We start from the raw sequence: 17547 nt of genomic DNA on the forward strand, positions 1-17547 counted from the left end.
TCTGAGTCACTTTGATCAAATTTGTTTATTGCATTCCTATGAAGACGCACAAACTATAAATGCTAGGTGAATTATAGGCACACATTATATGAAGGAAAGATTAAAAAAAAAATACTGCTACCTAGGTCCATCACCGTAAGTGAAAGTCATGATCTAAGTTTTTTCTTGTGTGAAAATATAGCCAATGATCTCTACGGTGCTTTCAAACTCTAAATACAAGTTGTTTTTAAAAACTTGAGAGGATTATTCCCTTTCTATTCAACGCTGATCTGATCCCCAATCTTTAAGAATAATTACTATCCTATAGAGAATATAGCTTCAAATCATAAGCATGCAGTAAAAATTAAACAAGACATCTGATTTCTTTTTATTGCAAGAAGCCAGAAAATAAAGAATGTCATTTTAAGGGCTACAGAATTTTTTTAAAAAAAGGTCTGTCTGGGGGGATCCTGATAGGCACACAGGAGGATACTCGGGGGAAGAACAGTCAGGTTCTTGGCAAATTGATCTGGAATGTTAAGTATAACTGAACACTTTCACTCACTGTAAATTGGCCAAGAGCAACAGTGTGTAGAGAAGCTTTTTGGCCTTTTTACTTCTGCGGATTCATTCAAAGTTATCTGTCAGCACGTGTGTTTGTGTTTCTGCCCTCAGTAACAACGCAGCTGTAAAGGGTGGCTGCAGTATGAAGCCCCCTAACAGAACAGTCTGGAAAACACCAGGCTGAGTTGTTGAGAAAAAAAAAAACAGAAACAAGTGGCAAGTATAAGATACGAAAGAGTGAAGAAGAAGGGATTACAGCAGTCTGTCTCATTAGACATTGTTATCTGTAATCATAAAAAACATTTTAAAGATGGCTACAAATGTTTTAACTTTCCTGAATTTTATTTGAAAACTCAAGACGTTTTAGCAAAACTCTTCAGTTGAGAATTAAAGTACAAAATTCATAATTTATAAGAATCAAAATTGTTCAAGCATTTTAACTTTCTTTTTTTTTAGTAAGCTCTATGCCCAATGTGAGGCTTGAACTCATGACCCCAAGATCAAGAGTCCCTTGTTCTGCCGACTGAGCCAACCAGGCGCCCCACATTTTAACTCTTGAATGAAAAATAACCGAAGTTAACGGGCCTTTTTTTTTTAACATATATATATATACATTTTTAAATTATGGCCATTTATCATAAAACAGCTAAGGTAAACACCCCACTTCCTGGGTCCTATACTGTCAGTAATCGCTGCTCTACATAGCGCTATGAAGTAGAACTGTTTGGAAGTGTTCCACAACTATGTCATCCAGTTTGGTAGCCACAAGCCACATGTAGCTACTGAGCCTTCAAGTGTAGGTGGTGTGACGAGAAAATGAATTTAAGTAAACTCTTCTGCCCAACATGGGGCTTGAACTCACGACCCGAGATGAAGAGTCAGTCACATGCTCTTCTGACTGAGCCAGTCAGGCACCCCGAGAATTTTTAATTTTTAACAGTTAAATAGCCACATGAGCCCAGGGACTTTCTTACAGGACACTGCGGATGTTAATTGATGAGAGGCAATATTCTGTAAAAGGGCCACACCACTCACGTTCCAGAAACTTAAAAAAAAAAAAAATGGAAAGATAACTTGGGTTATATTGACATTGATAGGGGAGTAATAAGAGAAAATAAACTTCCAAAGGCATCTAGATTTTGACCTCCACGATTCTAGAGAGCCTCCCTCAAATCCATGCGCAAGGGCTATGAATATAAAAAGAAAAGAAAAAAGGAAGTAAGGCAGAAGGCACAAAGCTAGAAGGAAGGATTCTCTACCGTGACACAGTAACTGCCACTGAGCAAACGGTTATTAAGCCATCAGTCTATTTTGGGTACTGCACAAAGCACTGGACGTGTATTTGCATTTAATCCTCAAAACAAGCCTTCCAGAAAGATATATTTACCTTTGTTTTATAGATAAGGATATTGAGACTTAGGGAGTTCACTTGCTGAAATACAAATGCAACTCGTAACCAAAATCTAACAACTAGTGTCCACTGCATCCTGTATATCCTTCTGTTCCAGCGCTTAGCACATTATACCGGACTACAGTTTACCGGAGGTCTCCCAGTTGGAAGGCAAGCTGCTCGAAGGCAAGGGCTGTGTCCTGTCTGTCCCCTGCTATCCTTCCCATCACCTACTACCACCACCGATTTTATCTATCAAAGTACTAAATATACATATTCTTCAGTAAGTATTTGCTGAATTTTCTGTGAATTTGTTTCTCCATTAATCTGATGATAAACCCATGTGGTAACACGCTTTCTCCAACTTTCACCCCTCGAGCATTTATATTTAGAGTTTTAGCATTTAAAATATTTAAACTTCTTTGGGGCACCCGGCTGGTTCGGTTCGTAAAGGCCTGCGACTCTCGATCTCGGGGCTGTGAATTTAAGCCCCATGTTGGGCACAGAGATTACTTAAAAAATAAAAAACGTAAATAAATAAATACACTTCTTTAAACTGTTTCAAAGAATTTGACAAGAGACTTGGAACTTTAAATGTCTGATCAAAACATTTAACTTTGAGCTGTCATTTTTTTTCACACCCATTAACCAAAAAAATCAGATTTCTTGTATCTTTGGAAATTATGTTATAGAAATTTTAATAGTACAGTTGAAACCCTACATATTTAATACACAAAAGCTGTGCCATATAACAGCACTCACCATTATATGCTCATCTTAAAAGCACAGCTGGGTTATACTTCCATAGTAACTTTTCAATAACAAAGCCTTCACAGTTTCTAATTTCTACACCTCATTTTTCAATGACTTTTAAACCTTTCAAATATTTTATTAAATTATATCCACTCCATATGGGCACAATGCCTATCTCCTGGTAAAGTGGGACCTCTGTCTCCAAATCAGAAAGGACTAAAAGAAGTCTATGCATTTATCTCCTTAATCCAAATTCACAGTGCCTACAACGAGATTTAACGAAATTCCATTTTCAGACAGAATGAGAAATACACTCAAAGCTCTTGTTACAAACATTATCAGAGGTGGTGTCAAAACTCTTACATCGACCAAGAAGAAGCACTTCTAGTTAAAAAATGATCTCCCTTCCTTGTCAGAAATAAGTATCCCACAGGGCTTCTGCTAACTGCTGTTTTATGAGAAACATAATTATGAAAGTACGTATTCTAATCTTCACAAACATCAAAAATATTGTGTGTATTCCAACTGAACATACTGAAAACCCACATTTGTTAGAGGAAAGAGAAATGAACTAGAGCCCTGTTTCTCAAATTTTATCATTCCTACAAATCACCAGAGGAGCTTTTAAAAATGCAGATCCTAGGGTGCCTGGGTGGCTCAGATGGTTGAGTGTTGACTCTTGATTATGGCTCAGGTCATGATCTGTGGGTCGTGGGACTGAGCCCTGCATCAGGTGCCACGTTGAGCGTAAAACCTGCTTAAGATTCTCTCTTTCTCCCTCTGTCCCTCTCCCCGACTCATACTCTAAATTAAAAAAAAAAAAAAAAAAAGAAATGCAGATCCTGATTCAGTACATCTGAGATGGAGCCTGAGACTCTGAGTTTCCAACAAGCTTCCAAGTGTGAACTTGTTTGTAGTCTAAAGGCTTTATGTTGCTAAGAACAAATTTTTCCAGATCTCTGATTTTTTTTTTTTGGCTCTTCTAATTTCTTTTAATAATTATTCTTTCAAAAAATTAAAAATTCTTTAAAAATTTTTTAATGTTTATTTATTTTTGAGAGAGACAGAGTGCGAGCAAGGGAGGGAGACACAGATTCTGAAGCAGGCTCCAAGCTCTGAGCTGTCAGCACAGAGCCTGACATGGGGCTTGAACCTACAAATCGTGAGATCATGACCTGACCTGAAGTTAGACATTTAACCGACTGAGCCACCCAGGCACCCCAAATTATAAATTCTTTCAAGAAATTTTTACTAAATGTGTATTGGTTCAGACACTTCACCAGGAGCACAAATAAGAGCTGATCTCAGCCTCTGAAGAGCAGACATGTCAACAAGTAATTGCACCATAACCACAAAGTTCTAATAATAAAGATATGCAGCATGAATGGCTACTTTTCCAGGGGAAAGGAGAAAAGGCTAAAGATGCCACTCTTGCCCTCAGTCCTGAAGATAAACAGGAGTCTGCACAGTAGAGAAGGGGAGGATCCCACTGCAGGCATAAGAAACTTGAAGACAAGCAGTCAAACACTCTGGAGGAGCTGCAAATTATATCAAATCGATGAAACACAATGTTTATGGTAGAGACCAGATAAGGACACCAGGGAAAGGTAAACAGATCATGGGAGTCCAGCATGGCCGTGATGACTTTAGAAATAACAATTTCAGTGGATTGGTGAGGTCAAAAGCAGACTACAGTGCACGGAGGAGGAGAAGGAACAAGAAATGGAAACAAATGAAACACCCTTTCCAAAGATCTTCCTGTAAAGAAATATGGAGGCCAGAAACCAGAAAAGAAGAAAAGGTCAAGGGCACACTTACTTTGTGTGAGAGACTTAAGCACATTAATAGGAAAACTTGGGGCAAGTGAAGAGGGAAAAGTTAAAAATACAGGAGGGAGGCAAGGAGTGACACGTGCTCCTAAGACTACAGTAAGGTTTCTTAACCCCAGCACTTTTGCATTTGGAGAGAGTATTCTTTGTCATAGGGGGTGTTGTATGCATTGCAGGATATTTAACAGCATCCTTGCTCCTAATACTCACTGGACACCAATTGCATTCCCAACCTTATCCCAAATATGACAACCAAAAATGTCTCCAGACATTGCTAAATGTCACCTGGGGAAAAGAGGGCGGCAAAATCTTCCTGGTTGAGAACAAATGGTCCAGTGGCAGAGATCAGATAATTTTAAGTAAGCTTAGAGATACTGGCTGAAACAAGTGGTTCCCATCCATCAGCTGTACCACCAGAAAAGAGGAAGGTCCTCCGTCACGGGGAAATAAGCATGTTTTGTGTTGAGTGGAAAAGTTTTGGAATCATTCTGCAGAGAATGGTAGAGGCATGTAACTAGGGAAAGCAATCTGTCTAAGAAATACTGTCTATTCTCCCAGGCTTCAAAAGTAGTGTGACTTCCCTTTATGAGCTCTCCAGAAAACAGTACACAAAAGGAACCTGAGCTTGAGGATTACACTGAAGGATCTTTAATAAAATATCTTAACAATTTAAGGAAATGAATAACCGTAAAAAGTATTCTCTTAGAAGAACCATCTTCTTTTTGGCCAGAACAAAAATTTACAGGTAAAAAATGATCTTTTTTTCTGCCAAAGATGCAATTTCTAAAAAAGATTTTATTTTTAAGTAATCACCCAAAGTGGGGCTCAAACCCACAACCCCAAGATCAAGAGTTGCATGTTCTACCTACTGAGCCAGCCAGGTGCCCCCTGAATATGTGATTTTACCATAATTTTGTAAAGTCTTCAATAGGAAAGTTTCTGTATTTTATTTGTCCCAAATCCTACCCATTACAATCAACACTTTTCTTTAAGACACGAAAGTAAAACAACCTAGTATTTTAAGTTAGTCATCACATTTGAAAAACTGTCCTATTAACTTTCATATGCTGCTGGGCATTAGTCCACCTTACATTTATGCTCAGTGTAGAGAAAAAATTAATACCTGGGCCCCAAAAGCTTCACTGCTCTACACTATCAAAAGTGACTAGTTCAGGGGCACCTGGGTGGCTCAGTCACTTAAGCGTCCAACTTCGGCTCAGGTCATGAACTAATGGCTTGTGGTTCGAGCCCTGCATCGGGCTCCGTGCTGACAGCTTGGAGCCTAGAGCCTGCTTCAGATTCTGTATCTCCCTCTCTCTCTGCCCTTCCCCTGCTCATGCTCTGTCTGTCTCTCTCTCTCAAAAATACATAAACGTTAAAAAAAAATTTTTTAAGTGACTAGTTCAGAAGACATTTTAACTAGCCATTTTAGATATTTTATCCTCCAAATAGAGTCTTTACAACTTGAAAATCTGATTTATGTTTTAATAACATATTTATATTTATAATTTCCTGAAAATATCAAAAGGTTACTTGTTTAAGCAGTTGCCCTCATACAAAGGAAAAGAGACCACATGTGCAATATTTGTCAAAATTACCAAGAAAAGTGATCTGCAAAGAAATGTGTCTCATTTAAAAATCTTCTTAAAAACATCCTTTAAAAAACAAGGAAACTTGCCCCAGAAACTTTTTTCTTTTTCCTGGATCCATAAATTTACTGAAGCACCTTCATGTGTAGCTAATGGAACTGGATTTGCATTAAGCAGTTATCTTCCTCAAGAACCAAACACATCTCACACCAAAATATGTTAAAATAAAAGTCCCAGATATAATAGGCAACAATTCTCATCCACACTAACTAAACCGCAAAACAAGAACATGTTCAAGAGTATGAGAGCAACCACTAGAGAGAAACCAGTGTTGGTTATAATCTCACTCTGATTAGCTTCACTCGCTAAACAGAATTCCTTTAGGCTTTGCAACCATCTGAAGTTAATATTAATACTGAGTAAGTGCTTTGGATATGTTATCCATTCTCTTCTAAAGAAAGAAAATTCAAGTTGGATTCACTTTCAGGTCTGCTGTATAGACTGATCAAAGGACGAAAAATTAAGCTGAAATTCCATATTTTAAAGACCACTGTGAACATCATTCAAGTGTATCTCTGATTGCAATTTGATCTGTACACTTAAGGCCTGTGATGTGATGATCTCTGATAGTGGGCATATTAGGAAAATCCCATGCACTTTATCCAAAACCTAACTACAAAATGATACCTAGGATTACAACCAAGCAAAAGAATTCACCTAAGGTAAACATGTTCATACAGCAATCAGGGTTATGTCTAAGGTTGTTAGGTTATGTCTCCATTCCTCCCAAAAGGAACAGAAATTGCATGTGCTTTGGAAACATGCAAAAAAGCGTAAGAATTAAGAAAGGGAATATAAGTATAGTTAAAGGACAGTCTAGACATAATATAATTCAATTATAGTTTAGCAAATCTAAGGATTTCAATTATCTGGCTCAAGTCTTAAGCTACTCATAGAAAAACAAGTCTATGTATGGTTACACATTAAAAATCAAATTACTTCAAAGCCAACATTAGACAAATCAGATTTTACTAGACGCTTCAATCAATTCAAAGTACAGAGTTCAGTCAAGTTCCAAAGTGGACAAATTTCTGAAACTTTTATTTTTCTTGATATAAACAAAATGGATCCAATTTTTTAGGGTGCTCAACATCAAAGTCAGTAAGGCCATATGCATTGATTTCCATGATCACCCATAATCTTAAAATATTTTATACTAACAACTTGGACTATATAATCATGAAAGCTTAATGTTACACTTCACCTTTTCGTTTCAAAAAGAAATCTAGGTTACTTAGGTGCTAAACAATTCCTGCTCTTTTCTTAAATAATCTTAGCATTGGACTCTTACTCGTTTTATTTTCTCTGGGAAATAATGCAAATATATTAATCCTAACTCCATTCTCTGAGTTCTTTCCAATTCTGTTTCCTTCTCAAACCTCCTCCTCTAATCTAATTCAATAAAAATAATTGTCCCCTTAACTTTTTTAAAAAAATAAAAATTTATTTTAATATCTGAAACAAAAATTAACTGGGTTCAAAAGTCATGCCTTAGCATGTTTCCAGTAACAGAAAGCCATTTTACTGACAAGGTTAAAGCCAACCTAAAACAAATGGCAAAAGATGTAATTATTCCATTTAACATCTTCATTAAGGATTCTTTGCCCTAAAATAAGGTAAAAATAAGCTAAAATAAGGCCAAAATATAACCAGGGCATTAGGACACCCATGAAATTAAAAGTTAATAAAGTTAAAAAGTTAGTAAGTAACTTTATATTCCTAGCTTTGTTTGAAAAATACTTGGAAGAATTCAGAACAAAACACTTAATTCACTAACTTATGCAAGATTAGACTGCATCTCAAGGCCAGTGAAGGCAAAGACAGGATATTATCGTTACAGTGTTAATGTCAAGTAACATCACGTAATGTCACCTTAAGAAGCAAAAACCTGTACCCTGTACCTTGAGAGGATGACACCAGAATAACTGCTTTAAAAAGGCATACAATTAACCCCTTAACTTTTGGTAACTTCCTTCAGGACCAGGAAGACGTTTCAGATCTAAAGCTAACAACGGACTCGCAGCGACTGTTGGAGCAGCAATGTGGAAAATCTGGGACTCAGCAGGAAGGAGTCTGTCGGTAGGAAGGAGTCTGTCGGTAGGAAGGAGCGTAATGGTATCTGTCATAGTTGTGGGAGTAAAAGTTTATGTGTCTATCCATCGGGGGGAAGGAAATGTTGGTACGCCTTCTATATTTTTTACTCTGGCTCTAGATAAAAAACAAACAAACCCAAATGCTGTAGCATAAAAAGATAACAAATTCCATTACTCATCAATTACAATGTTAACTTTCCTCAGGCTCCGGGTTCTTTCTACTGTGCAAGTTACAGTTAAAAATAACGTGAGTCCCTCACCTATGGCTTCAAAGATTTTTTTAAATTGTAGACGAAAGCTATAAGATCAGAAAGATACGGGAAAGCCAGAAGTAAGAGTGCTAGCTAGGCTTCAGAGGTTCTGTAACAGAAGTAAATTCCAGATTACGTTATGCTTAGCAAGCATAAGGGTGTATGAATAATTACGGTGGCACAAAGGCATTGGGAATGCCATGAATAGGCCATGAGTGCTCATTTACTAGAGGGCTCAAGGGTGTGTATCTGGCTGTCTGAGCAGGAGCACCCGAGGGGTTTTCTTTCCTGGGCTAAATTCCAAAACCAGAGAAATGTCTGGGTTTTTTGTTTTTTAATCATCATCCCAAGAGGTCTACTGCTTGGCATTTCAAATATGTACTTGTGATACATGATGAGCCAAACATGCCATCTTTATTCCTATGAATCAATCCTAGGTACACCGGCTCAATACAATGAAGTGCTCTGCTTTGAATTTATCAGTTTGATAAAAAGGAGTTTAGAATAGTGGTTCATCAATGAGGACATCCAAGAATATGTCCATACAGGAAAAGAGAAAAGAAAAAAAGAAAAGGGCTCTGAGCTTGAACAGAAAGCATCTGGTCAAAGGCTGACAGGGCCACTCCCCCACCCCTGTCGCAGTCACTCTCACCGCCGCACCCCTCTGGCTCCTCTCTCAAGTCCTGTTCAGCCTCAGCTGACTTTTGGCAGCTTTGGACTCAGCTGGTCCAAGAAAAAAGCTGAAGCAAATCCACAAAGTGACCCATAGTACTGATGGCATTAAGAGCACCGGATAGTAAATGAGTATTATTAGGCTATCATCAATTAGAAGATGAGTAACTAAAAAATGATTTAAAGCTAGTACTTTAGCCAGCTGTCAGAAATATTATGCTTTATGTCTTTAAAATTGTATTTAAGTAATCTCTATACTCAACATGGGGCCTGAACTCATGACCCTGAAATCAAGAGTCACGTGCTCTTCGGACTGAGCCAGCCAGGTGCCCCAATATTACTGCTTTAAAGACTACATACAAAGGTGGCTCTTGCTCACCTTCATTCTCTGAGAATATATTTAGTACTGAGTACCCATTTAGTATTAATTTCTGGTTATTGGAGCACTTAAAGAAGACTGAGCTGGCCCGGATAAGACAATAAGAATTTAAAGATCTAATTCCTAAAGCAGTACAAGTTTGGTAAGCAGATGTGAGACTCAAATCTGAGAAAGACAAGACACTGATTTTAAGTTGTCTGATTCCGGAGAGAACAGTCAAGTGCCATTACAAAAAGATCAAAAGAAAATTTACGTTTGCTGAAGATTCTTTGAGGAGAAGGTATCTGATATATGCATGTGTATATGAGTGTGCACACACATATTTCCAACTATGAGTTGTATTTGATCAGAAACTATTTGAAATGTTAAATTAAAAAGGTAAACAGCCAAGACAGAAACAAAAGTAAAGTCAGACTACTCACTGAACAATAGCAAAAATATTTACCAAGAAAAATCAACCTGGCTTAACTACTTCCTGTCAGAATAAGTGCTCTATGTAAGGTGTGCCTGAGTAGATAATTTGAGGACAAACACAACATTAAAGGCCAAACCCAACAAAAGGCCTTGCTCTGTAATCACTTTCTTTTCCCATCAGACAAAAAGACACTTAGAGCTACAAAAAGGAGTGGAGAGCTATCCAAATTGCTAAGAACGAAGGGAAAATTAGCAAGTATTCCTTTGGAAAAATTGAGACAATTACACCTCAAAGGACTTAATGACTAATCACAAAGTGTCAGCCTCCTTTAATTCTCTGAACCTAGATATCACCATTGTTTTCAAGACCTAGTCACACCATTTCCATACTCTTAAAATCCTTTCCATCTGATGTTTAGTGGCTTAGAAAGAATCAGGGCCATACCCTTGTCTATAACCCTTAGATAGCTAGAGGCTCATGAGATCTAAAGGCTAGTGCCTTTATCCCTATAGCTTCTCAGGTGAACCCTCCGATCAAAATTTTCTCTTCATCCATGAGTATTTCCACATTCCCTAGCTTTACTATTGGTTAAATACAATTGTTTTTGCAGTGAGGGAAGCCATTTTTTCACGCTTTGAAAACCAATAGTAATTTAGAAATCAACCTTAGTCTGCCACTGATTAAAATGTGAACTACTTATTTCTACCTGCCCAGAATATAGAAGTTGTATTACAGAGAAAACTTGAAATACACAGCTTAAAAGAAAATAAAGGCTTTGAATTGTGAATTTGGCAGCAGGTATACAATGTATTTCGACTCTTCCACATAAAGACTAAAGCTACAGCTGTATCTTTAGTCCAACAAATAAACTTAAAATGACCAAGGTGGCAAAGAAAGGTAAGAGCTTTAACATGTTAAGGGATTGCCCCATTCCAAAATTAGCTTTCTGTATCAAGGTAACAATTAAATTTTACATTATCCCCAAAAGAGTCTAGCTGTTATTTTTGTAAAGCTATGATTTAAAAATTACTGCTTCACATTTGAAAGTACAGATAACTAGTTACTGTTGCATTTTGTGATTGCTAATGGAGTCAAGAATCCTATGTATCTTCTTAAACTGGCTACTATGAGTGACTAGAGATTTCAGAATTGGCAGTAGTTAAGTAATTTTACTCCTCTCCTCCAACAGATAATCTCTTGGATCTCAAATTTTATTTGACACTTATTTTGGGATTAAATGTTTTTCAAACTCTTAGTATCAAATAAGGAGATCTGGAAAATCATTTTTCTAACTGTGGTTTCCCATTCAATGGACTGAGTCAGACACAATTTAAGGAAGTATTTAGTTTATTTCAGTGATTAACAATATTTTTAGCATGAATATATTCATAGGAGTGTAAATCGTTTCTTCATTTCTGATTAGCCTTTCTCAAGTCTCATGAAAAATGTATACTCTTAAAACTCGAATTCCTGCTTTATTGAATAAAAAAATGAGGAATGCTCTATTTTTAACCACTGAATTACTACTATCTGGACATATTTAAGCAATTAACAAAAGGAAGGAGACTTTTTAAAAATTTTATTTTAGAGAGAGAGCACAAACTGGGGAGAGGGACGGGGCGGGGGGGGGGGGGGTAGAATCCCAAGCAAGCTCCGTGTTCAGTGTAGAGGCTGATACAGGGCTCGATCCCATGACTCTGGGATCATGACGTGAGCCAAAATCAAGAGTCAGACACTCAACCAACTGAGCCACCCAGGTGCCCCAGGAAGGAAGCTTTTTAACTGTTCTTCCTGTTATTAGACCACAGCCACCTCTTCATGACAGGCAAGCCACTTGGGCCAACAGGATGCTTGCCACTAGCCTAAAGCACCAGACAAATAAACTCGAGGAGTTGAAGCTTTGGAGGTTAAAAAAAAAAAAGTGTCAAAAGACCTATAAAGCTCCAAGAACCACACAAAACTCCCCTATCCTCTCTTTCCTCATTTTGAATATTCAAATCTGTACAAATAATCCCTTAAGTATTTGCAACCAATACAACACTACTTTGCATGTCCCGAAGTCTCTACTGGCCATTATCCACAATTACAATAGTGAACACCTACGTAATATGACATGCCAGGCAGTGTTTTAAGTGCTTTGGTGTTCTTCAAACAAAAACAAGAAGAACTGTCCAAATTTCTATGAAGTCACAGGGGCCTTTGTTAAGACACCTATTTAGTAAAGACCTATATATTCATGTAACTTTGATTTCAGTTGATACAAAGTTCTTTTTACTTGATCAAATACAAATTGTGCTAATTCTACCAAAAGAAATAGAGAAATGTATTAAGGTTGTAACACTAAATAAAAATAGCAAATAAATTGGTTATTTATTTGGCAAATAATAAAACTAATTTCTAATAAACCACTGAAATGGCAAAGTGACAGTCCTATCACTTAAGGTAAATTTTTAATGAGTAGACAAAAAAGAAAATGCCAAACTATTTAAAACAAACAGAAGTGAAACGGAAAGACACATAGCAATTTTCAGGGTAGCTATATTTAATAAAGTTTTTAAAAAACCTCCACTTTTTAAAGTCAATTTTTTTAATACAAGAATAATTTGCAGTAAAAAGATTCTTTGCTATATAATACTAATAGTACAGCATTTTCTTTCCAAATTCTTTTAATTCAATTATTACTAAAGAAATTAACTTTTATACTATGGGCATTACAAATTCATCTAAAAAGCTAGGCAGTGCTACTGCGTTTTAACGGCTTGCAATTCTTGTACTAGAGATTTGACTGTTGTAATACCCAAAGTAATTTAAAAATAGAATTCAATAAAGATGTGTTTTGTCACTCTAAAATGTGACTACCTTTCCCACTGTGTGTGTTTTAAATTTTTCAAGGTCTGTTTACTTAGATCTTAAATAGTTACAGAATTCAGTCCTAGGCTGTTATGACTTATGTCCTCCAAAAATATATGTTGAAGTCCTAACTCCCAGTATCTCAGAATGTGACCTTATTTGGAAATAGGGTCACTGTAGATGTAATTAGCTAAGATGAGGCCATACGGGGGTAGGGTGGGCTCCTAATCCAATAGAACTGATGTCCTTATAAGAGGAGAATTTAGACACACACACACACACACACACACACACACACACACACAGAGATGATGTGAAGACACGAGATGGAAGACGGCCCATCATCTGACAACAGAGGCAGAGACTGAAGTGCATCTCCAAGTCAAGAACACCAAGGACTGCTTAGAACTGCCAGAAGTTAAGAAGCGGAAAGGAAGGATTCTCCTCCAGAGCCTTCAGAGAGAGGCATGGCTCTACCAGCACCTTGATTTCAGACTTCTCACCTCTGGAACTGTGAGGGACTAAGTTTCTGTTGTTCTAAGACCCCCAATGTTTGGCAATGTTGTTACAGCAGGAAACTAATTACACAGATCTTGAATTAAAATCTACCTTTCCAAAACAGCATCTTTTAAAGTAAAGCATAGCTTCAGAGTCAGCAAAACCTGGCATCAAACACCTGTGCAAATTAAATCCGTTTAACCCTGGACTTGAATTTGCTTCTTCATTTATAAAAAAGAGGTAACAATCCTACCAAACAGTGTATTTCTGAAGATAAATTATGTACAATGTTCACAACACAGAGGTCAAAAATGTTAAGCCTCTCCGTACCGAAGCCCTTCTCTCCCTGCAGTGAGAATGCATTTTAACTTGTGGTCATTTGGCTAACAATTCATAAAGTAGTATGATAAAAACAAAGGGCTATAGTTAAAATATTATTAAGTAAATTTTTAAAAATGTCCTAACGTAAGCCCTGATAGTTTAACTACTTAGCAATCTCTAAATCCTTATCCTGGGTATGACCACACTATATAAGATGTGATGCTTTTCAGAACTTGCGGAGATGGTAAATGCTACCCTCTCCTATTTAAAACGTCCCAACTAATTTCAGTCATCACAGAAAGATCAATTCTGAAACAGTTTTATCCTTTATACTTTCAAAGGTTAATTTTACTCATCACAAGTCTTCTGATTTACTAACATTCTTATTAATATGCAAACTGACCCAAGTTCAGTAATAAACACAAGACTCCTGTTACTAAAAACTCATTGTTCAAATGCAGAACTTTTTATTTCATGTAATAATCATAAGTAAAATAATAATTACCTTTGACAAGATTAGTAGAAATAGAAATCTCACAAATATAATAAGCATGTTCCCCTGACATGCAAATTAGCCAGTAATATGGCCACAATGTTTAAAGTCATCTGTCCAAAGACTTGGGAAAAGGTGATCAAAGGCCAGCACCAGGACATGCTATGAATTAAAACTTAAATGAATCTAAGTTTCGTGATTTGAACAGAAGACTTGAAGAGAAAGAAAACCTAGAATCAGATTATATATTTGAGAAAAGTAAAATGACTGCAAATTATCCACTGCTATCAAAGACAACAGAGCTGGGCTCTAAAACTGCCTGATTTCAAGTGGTGAATAAAGACCAATACTGAATGCTTACTATGTGTAAAGACAACCTGACATATTTCACTTAATTCAAGCCATGGAATATTCTTAATATAGGAGCTTTATACACAAGAAAACGGATTACTAAGTTTTGTCAATACATAGAGTGTATAAATGCCGAATTTTGACAGGAGCTCCTACAGCCACAATCTAAAATATAAACTTGCAAGCAACCATTGGCTCCGCTTTACATATATTTAAACATTTTAAAAGATAAGTAAGTTTTGATATGTTATTTGTGGGAAAGTTGCAGTAAAAAAAAAAATCTTACTTAATATCAGTGCAATACAAACTTGCCTCCAAAATAGCATGTTATTGGGGCACCTGGGTGGCTCAGTCGGTTAAGCGTCTGACTTTGGCTCAGGTCATGAACTTGTGGTTCATGAGTTTGGGCCCTGAGTAGGGCTCTGTCCTGACAGCTCAGAGCCTGGAGCCTGCTTCGGATTCTGTGTCTCCCTCTCTCTCCGCCCCTCCCCTTCTCGTGCTCTGTCTCTGTCTCTCTCAAAAATAAATAAAACATTAAAAAAAAAAACAAAAACAAAAACCTCAAAATACCATCTTAAGAAAGTTAACCATATTATATTATAGCATAACCTTAAGAAAAACCCAAACCCTGAAAACAGAATCTAAGAAAATGCAGCTGGAGTGATTATTTAGCTATAGGAAAAGGAGAGAGTCCCACAGGTACTTGTAATAAGGAAAATACAAATTCAGTTTAGTGTTTAAATGAAGCCGTATCCTATAAGGAGAAGACTGGCTGTTCAAGTTTATGTCTGCCTGCACAAATTTATTTGCCTTTTATCTTTTTATTGTTTTTTTTTGTTTTTTTTTTTTTGCCTTTTAAAGAGAAGAGGAGCTAACAGTTGGTAAGCCTCTGCCATGTATGTCTCGAACCTTAGCAGGTGCTACACACTAACTTTTCAAAATGATAGACCTGGGTTTCAATCTTTCCTCAAATATTTACAAGTTGTGTGACCCTGGGAAACAAGTCTGTGACAGGCTTGTTAGCAAAATAGATATTAAAATACAAGATTGTCATGAGTCTTATACAGGTAATAAAATTATCCCAGTTCTTGTCACATAGTACACATCTGTTAAGTACTAGCTAACATCACCAATGACCATTTTAAAAATGTAACCGTGCAGATTAGTTATTAAGAAATGATGCTTGGAGGTATATCTAGCAAATGTTAAAAATAGTTTTGAAAACCTAATGGCATGGAAATCTGTGGTCTCTTAAAAAGTTCCAATGTTGTTAGTCTTTCCTTTTGTTCCTCTGGTTTCCTCAAGTGGTCTTTTACAGAGGAGAAAATTTATTTCATATACTCAAGGTGTTTAAACACTAGAAATGACCCTAGAAACCGCTAAGCCAAGGGGCAGCAAACTGCTTTCAATACAATTATATCCAACTGATAGTCCTTGCTTGGAATAAAGGGTCAAAAAGGAGGCTGGAGTGCTATGATGACGCTTTTTACATTTTTTTTTTAATGCTTATTTATTTTTGAGAGAGAGGGAGAGAGACAGAGGGAGAGAGGGGGAGACACAGAATCCGAAGCAGGCTCCAAGCTCTGAACTGTCAAGCACAGAGCCCGACGCAGGGCTCAAACTTATGAACTGCAAGGTCATGACCTGAGCAGAAGTCAAGACACTTAACCAACTAAGCCACCCAGGTGCCCCGAGAAGGATTGGAGAATTCTGAGAAAGGCAGAAAAGCAGGACAAAATAGTGATAGCTCCCATGGAGTGTGGAGAGGGCCAAACAACACAGGTCAACCAAGTGCAACATATCTGCCATTGCTATGCCAGAGTAACGTGCTCATTAAACTCCTCTACTTCTCATTAATTCAGGGCTCAAAGTCACAAGTTTTAAGTTTACTCTCTACCATCTAGTGAGCTCTGTGCATAAGAGCTCCCTCCTCCACTTCCTTCACTATAGGTCATCCTGTGGTAGGGTCCCCTCCCTAAAAAATGAAAAAACAAAACCCAAAAAACAAAAACCCTCAAGGCAACCTGGCTACACAGGAACATAACCTCGCTCACGACCTTGTAACATGAGACCACTTAATCAGACTGCATGTTTGTGTGTTACCATATATGGAAAACAAAGAAGTCAAAAATGCATAAAAGACTATGCCACATGGCATTCGGGGCTCAGTTCTTAGGGTACGAACACAACTGAGCCATGCTGGCATGAATAAAGTTGCTTCCTGGAAAGAAAAGCCTTGGTGTCATGACTTTCTGTGTGAGAATCCTGCTACAATCCTACTATCCGATGCACCTACCACTTCTATGATGTAAACTTAGTCCATTAGCACAATTCTACCCCTTGATCTACTATTATAGTTTACAAGTTACTTAGATTATTTGTTCTATAGCATGATTAGAACAGGGCAGAGTAATTCTAAGTGTACATACAGAATGAAAAGAGAACCCCAAAACAGGAGAGAATTAAGTAGAGGGGAAGAAAAATGTCTGAGAACCACCGATCTGTGTTAGTTTCTGACATGCAACCACATCTAAGTAGTCCTACTAGAAATATTACTAGTCCTTGATAAATTTGACACTCACAATCTTGTCCCAAAGGGTCCCTTTCCATAATCAAAGCATTTAAATCAAGTAAATTTTTCTTTGAGGTATCCTATAACTAAGTCTCAATTGAGTCAAAAATACTTCCTATAAAACCATGTCAAGATGTTTCCTTCCATGCCTTTCTTCCCTTAATTCATCTTTTAGATTAATTCTTAATGCTTTAATGAGTTTAGAACTGTGATAATGACTTCTCTATTTTTTATTCATACTCCAATGCCAACTGCCACAAGTATATACTTTATTGAAACATTAAAAATAATTTTTGTATTAAGTATTTTACTTAAAAAAATTTTTGAAGAATCTCAAGTGCATGGCATATTAAGTATTTACATGTTTTAATCTATTTGAAGTGGTAGTTTGTGGGGTTCTAAAAAGCATACATATACACCCAGGGAAGAGTGTGTGTGTGTGTGTGTGTGTGTGTGTGTGTGTGTATAAAAATATGTATCTTCCTAGG

General features: G+C 37.0%; 1 protein-coding gene across 7 annotated transcripts in view; it reads right to left on the bottom strand.

Moving 5' to 3' along the window:
• Positions 1-17547, bottom strand: part of SCAF8 (SR-related CTD associated factor 8) — a 239137-nt gene that overhangs the window by 126263 nt on the left and 95327 nt on the right. The window lies entirely within an intron of this gene.

Source organism: Lynx rufus, unplaced genomic scaffold, assembly GCF_022079265.1.
Source record: "Lynx rufus isolate CCGP_SWC_20201006 ecotype Redwood Valley unplaced genomic scaffold, mLynRuf1.p SCAF_6, whole genome shotgun sequence".
In the NCBI taxonomy this organism is placed as follows: Eukaryota; Metazoa; Chordata; class Mammalia; order Carnivora; family Felidae; genus Lynx; species Lynx rufus.